We start from the raw sequence: 9,487 nt of genomic DNA, 5'->3' as shown, positions 1-9,487 counted from the left end.
CATGCAATATAATTTTACTATGCATAAAAACTGCCAAATTTTCATGTATTTATTCACCCATATCACATTCAGTATTTTAAAATATTTCAATTTGTAGGTCTCTTTGTCAGATGGGAAAAGTGGTAGGTTACTGAAGTAGTGTAATAGTTATACTTATATATAGTGCTGGGGGTCCCCCAAACCATCTTAAATTTGATGATTTGCTAGGACTCACAGGAATCAGATAAGCTGTTATACTCACAGTTATACTCACAGTTTATTACAGCAAACAAATAATACAGATTAAAATCAGCAAAGGGAAAAAGCATATGGGCAAAGTCAAGGAATAATGAAGAGCAAACTTAGAGAGTCAGAGAGACAGTATTTCTTCCAGCAACAATATATGACAATGTGTGAAGTGTTGCCAACCAAGGAAGAACACTAGACCATTCTCCTGGATAGTCAAACCAAGAAGCTTTACTGAGAGTGCAAGGGGTCCAACTGACACAAATTTGCACAAAGCCTTGAGCATACAAAAGAAGGTATTCACCATTAATCACATTATTAGCATTAACTATCTAGTTTGGCCTAAGTTCTCAGACATACAAAAACACTACTATACGGTAGAATATTTTAAGGCTTGGAACTCTGTCAAGTTCAGGTCCTTTTCTTGAAAATGTATAGGGTTTGAATAACCCAGCCCTGCTGAGTTAATCCTTTACTGCACATCTATAATTTGGCTTTCATATTGATGCCAACTGTACTTCTCTTGAGATTGTTTTAATCATTCTTTTTACTATATTTGTCCTCTGTATCATTTTTAAATTCTGTTTTCCATTACTTCATATCTAAGAACTCTATTTTACACTTTATTTTTTTCTTGTGCCATTAATCACCTAATTTAAATCTTTTTACATAAAAAAAATATATATCCTTTCAAATTCATCAAGTACAGTAGTCCCCCATTATCCAAAGTTTTGGTTTCTGTGGTTTTAGTTATGATCAATCATGGTTTGAAAATATTAAATATTTTAATTAAATAAAAAATGCCAGAAATAAACAATTTATAAATTTTTAAATTGTGATGAAATCTTGTGCAGACCCATTTCATCCCACACAAAATGTGAATCATCACTTTGACCAGCATATCCATGTTGTATATGCTACCTGCCCATTAATCACTTAGTAGCTGCCTTAAGTATCAAGTTGACTATTGCAGTATTGCAGTTCTTTTGTTCAAGTATCTCTTATATTACTACATAAGGTCCCAAAGCTCAAGAGTAGTGATGCTGGCAATTAGGATATGACAAAGAGAAGCCATAAAGTCCTTCCTTTAACTGAAAAGGTATGTGTGTATAGGAAAAAACATACTGTATATAGGGCTTGGTACTATCTGCAGTTTCAGACATTCCCTGTGGATAAAGGAGGGGGCTACTATACATTGATAAGTAAAAAAATATATCTAATACTGTATGTAAACATAGAATTGGGAAAAGTCAATTAAGTATATTGTCTCTTGAACTTCAATGTGGACTTAGACAGGAAGATATTAACTCCTCAAACATATGACTTCCTATTTTTTCCTATCTAAATGATAAATATTTTGTTCTTCAAATTCTTAAAAGCAATCCACTGAAGTCAATTATGAATAGATTCTTTTTCTAAATCAAGTGCTAAATATCTCATTAATTCTACATATACAGTATCTACGAGTTGATTAGTAACACTGTTTTGGCACACTACAGGAATTAATTTTTATATAGATTGAATAAGATGTTTAAAACTGGATGAAACTTAGAGGTCTTTCTGTTTGATCTACTTATTTTACATACTAGAAAATTAAGGGATAAAGTAATTGGCAACAGTTAAAAGGAAAGGTTTTATGAGTAACTATCCAAGAAACAAAGTAAGTTCATAACTTAAAAACTCAATGGTAAATATATATTAACCATCCGATAAATGTAGTTAATTAAAATCACACTGACATAATACCACACACTCACAAGAATGCTTAAAGTGAAAAATGATGGAGAATATCTAGTTCTGAAAAGCACTCAAGTTAAAAGAACTTGTACATACTATTGTTGGTGGTGATAGTGGGGTACTTAATTTGGCAAACATTTTAGACAACTGTTTGTCAGTATCTACTAAAACTGAATAAATGCATACCCTATGCCCCATAAATTCCACTGCTAGAAATAGAACCAACATGCTTAAAAGAAAAATTCCATGTACATGTTCATGATGCTCGTATTTTAATGCCCCAATCTGGATACCACCCCAAAGTTCATTAAGTATAGAATGGATGTATAATTTCTATTATGCTCACACAGTGGAATACTACACAAAAATTGGGATAAATGATCTCAAATGACATGCAATAATATGGTTGTGTTTTACAGACTTAATATGAATGTTCATCACTAGAAGTCAGGAATTTATAGACAATACCAAAATGAGAAAAACTATGTTCTTAGAAGTCTAGATAGAGCATCATTGGGGTGGCAGTTGGTGAGTGATGACTACTTAATGAGGGTTCTTTAGAGTCTGGAGAATATTCTATTTCTTAATTTGGGTGTATTATCTAGGTGCATCCAGTTTGTAAAAATTGATTGTTATATAATTATCATTTGAGCCCTCCTCTGAATATTAAATTTTATTTTAAAATATAAAGTAAAATATAAAAATAACACAAAACTCAAACGTCTAGCAAAAATTAAGAGAAGATTTAGATGTAGGCAATTTAGGAATAGAAAAAACATAATTACAGCTACAGAAGAGAGTAACAAGATAATGACATAAAAATGTTTAACAATAAATTTTTAAATAAAGAGGAATTTAACAATTTGCTAAAAAATACAATGAAAGGAAATTTAACTTTGGGCGAATACACAATGCAATATACATATGACGTATTATTGAATTAACCAATGTCACTCCAATAAATTTTTTAAAAATATAACTGTCCAAAACTGACTCAAGTAGAAAAAGCCTGAAAACAAAAGAAAACAAAACAAAAAATAAAGTTCTAATTTTTCTATAAAACAGTTCTATTAAAAATAAAAGAAAAAATAACTTACGATCTTATTGTTAATCTCTTCCATAGACTAGAAAAAGAGGAAACACTCCCAACTTACTCATTGAAGTCAGTATAATAGTGCCACACAAGAAAGAAAAATTAAAAACCAATATTGTTAATGAAATTACTATAAGTATAAAATATATTATAGATAAACTGAGTTTTCCCAGGGAATCAAAGAAATTTCTAATAATAGAACATCTCTTAAAGTAATTCAATTATAAAAATATTACAGCTTATAAATGTCATCTACATAGATGCAGTAGAAAATATTTGATATAATGAATGTATACTCATAATTAAAAAAAACTCTCATCATACTAGGATTAAGATATTTTTACCTAATAATGACATTATTTTTGTACTTTTTTTCTCTAGGCACCTTCAATTATCAATCATAATTTAATTCTTATATTTCTTTTATACCTTACAGATTAGCTGTAATTAAAATAATTTTACATCATTTTTTCAAGACTTACTAATTTTATTTTCAGATTTTATTGAAGGAGCTAGCACTTCAAGAAATGTTTTAAAATAGTACTTATAGCAGAAATACCTTCCTTAATTATGACTAATATAAACTTATCTATTACTTTAGCATTTAGTATGAGTGTTGTACTTTATTTTTCACATAAACCTTTGCCATATTCAGGAAACTTCTTCAGTTTATCTTTTCTCTCTGAATTTATTTCAAAATTGCTGTTAAATTACATAAAATGCTATTTGGCATCAATATAAGCATTCATATTTTCCCTTTGGTTTATTAGTGAATTAATAAACCAATTGTGTACAGAATAATTTCAATTTCAAACAATTTTTGGATGCCATTAACTATGTTAGGTAATTGTAATTTCCATAAGTATGTTTCCATTTATATGAGCCTATTAAATGTCATATATAAAATCAGCACTCTCTTGTTTAGGTAAGAGGAGTTTACAGATCAGCAACAAACCAACAGGTGAGCAAATCACATCAAAAGATATTACTCTGGGTGAGAAATAAACCATCGAATTCTCTTAAATTTTATTCTAGATATCTTTGAATGAAAGTATAGATGACCTGCCTCAACATTTGTTGTGCCTTGGATAGAGTACATGCAAATGAAGATATATATGTCAAATATCTAAATATTTAGGAGTTTAGATAATGCTTAACAAAGGTTAATGAGTGTGGTATTATTTAAATAATAGACCAACAGATCCATTGAAAAGAAGAGAGAGCCAGGAATAGACCTACATAAATATGGTCAACTGTTCTTTGACAAAAGAAAAAAAAAATGGAGAAAAAATAATCTTTTCAACAAATGGTGTTGGAACAACTGGACATCCATGTGCAAACAATGACTCTAAACAAACACCTTCAACTCTTCACAAAATTAACTCAAAATGGATCACAGACCTAAACATAAAACACAAAACTATAAAACCCTTAGAAGATAACTGGAGAAAATCTAGATGACTTTGGGTTTGGCAATGACTTTTTGATACAACAACAAAGACATGATTTATGAAAAAAAGAATTTAAAAGCTATACTTCTTTAAAATTAAGAACATCTCTGTGAAAAACACTGTCAAAAGAATGAAAAGATAAGTCACAGACTGAGATAAAATATATGCAAAAGACATATCTGATAAAAGACAGTTACCCAAAAATATTCAAAGAACTCTTAAAATTCAATAAGTAAGTAACACAATTTTAAAAATAGGCCAAAACCTGAATAAACATCTTACTAGAGAAAATATACAGATAGCAAATAAGCATCTTAAGAAATTCTCCACATTGCATGTCATCAGGGAATTATAAATAAAATTGATATACCTCTACATACCTATTAGAATGGTGAAAATTCAGAACACTGACAACATGAAATGCTGGTTGAGGATGTGGAGCAGTAGAAACTCTTATACATTACGGTAAGAATGCAAAATGATACAGCCACCTTAGAAGACAGTTTGGTACTTTTCTTACAAAACTGAACATACTCTTACCATATGATCCAGCAATCTTGTTCCTCAGTATCTACACAAAGGAGTGGAAAATATATCCATGCAAAAATATAAGCACTGGTGTATATAATAGCTGTACTCATAATTGCCAGAACTTAAAAGCAACCCTCAGTACATGAATAGATCAATTGTGGTATATCCAGACAATCAGTGCTAGAAAGAAACAAGCTATCTAGCTATGAAAATACATGTAAGGAAACTTAAATGTATATTGCTAAACAAAAGAAGCCAATCTTAGAAAATGGTATATACTGTATAATCCCTACTTTATGTCATTCTGGAAAGGTAAAACTATGGAGACAGTCAAACAATCAGTAGTTGTCAGAGGCTTGGTGGAGAAAAGAAAGAATAGATGGAGTGCAGAGGATTTTTAGGGCAGTGAAACTATAGAACACTGTACTTGTAGATTCATGTCATTAGACATTTGTCAAAACCCATAGAACCCCAAGAGTGAACCTTAATATAAAGTATGAACTCTGGGTGACAATGATATGTCAATTAAAGTTCATCAGTTGTAACAAATGTACCATTCTGTGGAGGACGCGGAATGGGGAAGCTATGCATATGTGAGTATAGGAGTATATGGGATATCTATACCTTCAAAAAAATAATATATGTTCCACTCTCTTAATTTTGACAAAGGTAGATAGGCAACCATTAAATTTAGAGTTTTGTAACTCCACACAGTTCTACCACTGATGCTTTATTCTTGACCTATCTCTTTTTATTTTTGCACCTAGTTTTACTCTGAGTCTTGAGAAACCTCATACTTGCAGAGGCCCAGCCCAGCCTGAATGTCCATGATGCATATACAGCCCATGAAGTTTTAAACCTAAGATGTGTACACCAGCTATGTAACTCATATTTAGAAGAACAGATCCAGGAATCAGGCAACATAGGCCCCCAAAATGGGTTCGAGTTCATTTGAACAGGAAATACTTATAATGTGTGGCATATAAGCAGGGGTATGAACTCAAATGAATAATCCTCTTGGTATTTGAAATGAAATTCAACCAATGGAGGACTAGAATGAGACCATCTGAATTACACAGCCTACTTGAGGGACCCCTTTTGCTCAGGTCTAAGGACAGTGTTTCAAATGGTCTTATTTCTTAGGCATATACATTATAAGCAATGCATCAAACATCAGTAGTTCTGACCCACCCCTGACCCTCCCAGTCCCATCAATATTAGCTTGATTATGCCACCCACCCAAGGATCAAAACCACAAATAACTGTACCCCATCTTTGAAAAGTGTCCATAGGTTTCCAAATTCTAATCGACTTTAGATAGAAAATTACATGTCTTCATTCCAGCCATAGAGAAAAGCATTCTTTCTCTTTCTACCGGTCTAACAGGTACAGAGAAGAATTAAGTCTTATTCATCCTCTCTATCATTGAGATCTACACAGAACTGATATCTTCAGTCACATACTTTAGTTTATCTCAATTTGCTTTAGTTTATACAATGAACACAAATGTTGGATTGTCAAATCATATTTACACTGTATCAAGCTTTATAAGTTCAAGGATGTAAGAAATAAATAAGTACAGATGAAGTAAAGAGAGGTCTAAGACATCTTGGGTGGTTCCCCAGATCTGTCTCTCTTATATCACATTTTACAGCACAGATGATATTTCAAATGAGATTTACAGTTCATCTCACAAACTGGAGAGTTTTTAGGATATGAAACATCCATTTTATATCTACATGCTTACCTACCTTGTGTGACATTTATCGGGGAATCATGCGCACTTAATCTAGAGATTTTAGAGTTGGTTACCATAAGCAATCCAAAACTAAGGACATCCTGCTCAAAGTATTCCATAAACCAGGACTCGCCTAGCAAATATCACTGGTCTATTTACCAAGAAATCAGTTATCATACTGTTTACAAAGATATTAGACACAGTCTAATAATTACATCACCTGTCTTCTTCCTTTACCCAAGGATACCCTCCCTTCTACTCCAATTGTAATCAATAATTAGAAGAAAAGTGAATCACAGTCCTAATACTTAAAATTCTTCATCTGCACTATATTGTTTCAGAGAATGATATGGAAGAGAGTATCAGGGACTTATTCTATGTTGCTATTTTCCCAGAAGTCTAATATTTTTTTCCTACATAACATGAATACTTCAAACTACTTATAAGAAGAATACATTTCTTTTATGATAGAAAAAAATCAATGGGATATTTTTCTAAAGTCTTTATGGCCATAGAGCACAGAAAAATATTGACTCTTTAAAGACATGACTTCCTATTGTAATTTTTATTTCCTACTTAAATTATAAATAGAATTTGTCATCCTTCGAATTCTGAAAGCTATAAATAATTCATTGTAGTTAACAATGAACTTTTCCTCTAAATTAATTGCTAAATAGCTCATTAATTCTACACATACAGTGTATGCCAATTTGTTAACTAATTCATTTTCTTTAACTTCTACAAATGATAAAAAGTAAACAAGATGGGTTCTTCTTCCTCAAAAGATAAGGTAGCTTTTTAGGGAGATTTTGTATGTTTGTTTATTTTTAATAATCTGTACTTTGGCACACTGTAGGAATTCATTAATTTCCCAAAGATTGAAATTTTTAAAGCTGCAAAATAATTTATAGGCATTCTTTGTTTAATCTATCTACTTTACAAACCAGGAAATTGAAGGAGTAAATTAAATGTACTGTCACTCAGCTCTGTGTCTGTCTTCTCACATTTTATATATAAACTCAAGTAATTTCTGAATTTGCCATTGCAATATCCAAATTACATTCTACTACTTATTCAGTTGCTTCTAGGCTCATTTCAATATTTTAATTTTAATTAAAATATAATTTATTTTACTTAAAAACCTGTGTGTATTCAACCTGCTAGTCTGTTGAATGTATCATAAATTGTATGCATCTTATTAAGCACTAGAGTCACAATTCTTACTTTTAAGCAACTGAAACTGAAGATTGGTTTAACATGTTTTAAAATATTGCTTTAAATCATCTAAAATTCTCAACTCATTTTTAATTCAGAATTGTCACAAACTGACAATTCCTACAAAATGAAAAGACGCCAGTTTCAACTGAACTTTAAATCAGTCAGAGAAAGAGCACAGGAATTCCGATAAACTCATAAACTTAAAGTACTTATTAACTTTCTATTTCGCTTATATACACACACACTAAATACAAAGATGATTTGTGTATTATATGCATCATCTTCCTGGTTAATTATATTCTAAAATAATCTCTAATGACAGTGTAATAATGATACTATGTAATTATATCTATTTTCAGACAATACTTCCACCTTAGAATTGAGTGCATATCCTTAAAATAATTGGTGCTTTTGTTAAGCACATAAAGTAAATGGATTCATATTTCTAAAGTTAGTTGGAATATCTGAGTAAACAAACATAAAATTATTTGTAGGAGTTATTTTACAGAGATTTTTATAGAATAGCTAATGTGAAGTATTTTGAAAATTATTCAAAATTTGAAAAAAGAAAATATTTATAAATAATAAAAACTTGGTTCTGGCTTTATTTTTCTAAGTTCACATTTTTCGGTACCTAACACATATATATTTAGTATCTATCATGTGACAAGCAATATATCACTGGCTGAAGATCACAGAAAACCAAAGTTTTCTGTAAGAGAGTTGCTGTTCCTGTGGAGGGCACATGACAAAATTTCCAATTCAAAATATAGTAGGTTAAGTTTAAATATTGTGTATATACAGTGTCCTATGAGAACACTGTTGAGGAGAACTAAATTCATCTGACAGGCTGGTATCAAGGTAAATATATCAAAGAGGAAATGAGAGTTCACAACCTGGAACAAAGGAAGACAAATATATTTGTTGCTCTGTTATAGAAGTTTTCAATTTAAAGAAAAAACCAACTTGATACTACTTTTATCATTTCTATTTAGCACTTTTTAGCAATACAAACACTCATTAAATGGAAATCATATATATATATAGAAACGGAAAAAATAATTATAGATGAATGGCATGATATTATTACTAAGGTGAGAATATTTACTCACTACTACTCGTATTGACGAAAATAAGCATAGATCTCACTGGGTACTCAAGGAGAAAGTCTTTCATCTTGAATATTTGAGGAATTGAAGTGTTTTCCAGTTTAAACAGTCACCCTTAGATAATTCAGCCCCTATAAGGTAAATACATAGTGTTGCAATTATATTCCTCACTCCTACCTGATTGCTCCCCTCCAAGATAACACCTAATTGTTATTTGTAGGAGCAGGTAGCTTAAATGACTTCATGACTGGGAGGAAATAGGTGCTACGATCTATGCAGAGTCCATACTATTTTCTACAACAGTCTGATCAAATCATGGACTGGGAACTGCAGTGAAAACATCCTGGTATACTTTTAGGTCCAATGTGTTGTCACGACTGCTTCT

The sequence above is a fragment of the Pteropus vampyrus genome, unplaced genomic scaffold (genome assembly GCF_000151845.1).
Source record: "Pteropus vampyrus isolate Shadow unplaced genomic scaffold, Pvam_2.0 Scaffold10, whole genome shotgun sequence".
Taxonomy (NCBI): Eukaryota; Metazoa; Chordata; class Mammalia; order Chiroptera; family Pteropodidae; genus Pteropus; species Pteropus vampyrus.
The sequence above is the reverse complement of the archived record's forward strand: the minus strand, read 5'-3'. Positions refer to the sequence as shown.